Source organism: Mandrillus leucophaeus, unplaced genomic scaffold (assembly GCF_000951045.1).
Source record: "Mandrillus leucophaeus isolate KB7577 unplaced genomic scaffold, Mleu.le_1.0 Scaffold627, whole genome shotgun sequence".
NCBI classification, from domain to species: Eukaryota; Metazoa; Chordata; class Mammalia; order Primates; family Cercopithecidae; genus Mandrillus; species Mandrillus leucophaeus.
Genome location: NW_012106775.1, coordinates 565,369 through 566,858, shown reverse-complemented (window position 1 = coordinate 566,858; position 1,490 = coordinate 565,369).

Sequence of the window (1,490 nt, the reverse complement as noted above, 5' to 3'; positions counted from 1 at the left end):
CTAGGTTGGAGTTCAATAGTGCCATCTTGCCTCAAGCTATCCTCCCACTTTGGACTCCTGAGTACCTAGGACTACAGGCACACACCACCATGCCCAGTTATTATTTTTGTGTTTTTAGTAGACACAGGGTTTTGCCATGTTGTCAATGCTGGTTTCAAACTCCTGAGCTCTAGCAGTCCACCCACCTGGGCCCCCAAAGTACTAGGATTATAGGCGTGAGCCCACTACACCCCAAAATAATAATTTATTTAGCTAGGATTTTTCACCTAGCTAGACTTTTTTTTCCCCTGACAGTGGCAGGAAGGACTTTACATAAAATACTTGCCAGGACTTTACCCTGAAAGGGTGGGAATATTTACACATTTTAAGTTTGGGATCTATAGTTAATTTCCTTGTGTTTCTCACAAATGTATAAAAAGTTTGCATCATTATACCATCCCTGCTAGTAATATGTTCCATAAATGTGGCTGTTTGTAAAGTAGCACTTCTTTTAGCCCTAAATGAACTCTTTCAAGATACAAAATTTTCTTTCATTCTAATACGTCACTAAAATAATTACAAAATGATATATTTAAGCAAAAAAAAAACAAAAAACAAAACAAAAAAAAACCTCAAAGGAAAAAATAACAGTAAGCTCAGAAGTTAACAAACTATTTCAGTACATTTAATTAAATTGAACATTTTGAGGGTTTTAAAACAATAGTTGGAACAAGAAGAGATATTCAAACAGTAGTTAAAGCATTGCCATTTTCAGGAGAATAATTAAAATAATGAATAACTTTAAGCTTTGTTAGAAACATTTATAATTATGTACACTAAAAAAGTAAGGATAAGAGATACAACACCAAAAGCACAGTCCAAAAAAGAATGCAGGATAAGTTAGACATCATTGAAATGTAGATCATGTGCTCTTCACAATCCACTGCTAAGACAATGAAAAGACAGGGGCTGAGTGCAGTGGCTCACACTTGTAATCCCAACATTTTGGAAGGTTGAGGTGGATGGATTGCTTGAGGCCAGGGGTTCCTGACTAGACTGGCCAATATGGCAAAACCCCATCTCTACTAAAAACTAAAAAAACTAGCTGGGTGTGGTGGCACACACCTGTAATCCCAGGCGACTGAGGAATGAGAATCTCTTGAACTTGGGAGGTAGAGGCTGCAATGAGCCAAGATTGGGCCACTGCACTCCAGCCTGGGCAACAGAGCAAAACTCCATCTCAAAAAAATAAATAAAATAAATAAAAATGGTACATATGAAGAAAACTCTGACCGGACACGGTGGCTCATGCCTGTAATCCCAGCACTTTAGGAGGCCGAGGCAGGTGGATCACTTGAGGTCAGGAGTTGGAGACCAGCCTGGCCAACATGCGAAACCCTATCTCTACTGAAAATACAAAAATCAGTCGGGCATGGTGGCAGACGCCTGTAATCCCAGCTACTAGGAAGGCTGAGGCAGGAGAATCTCTTGAGCTCCGGAGGTGGAGGTTG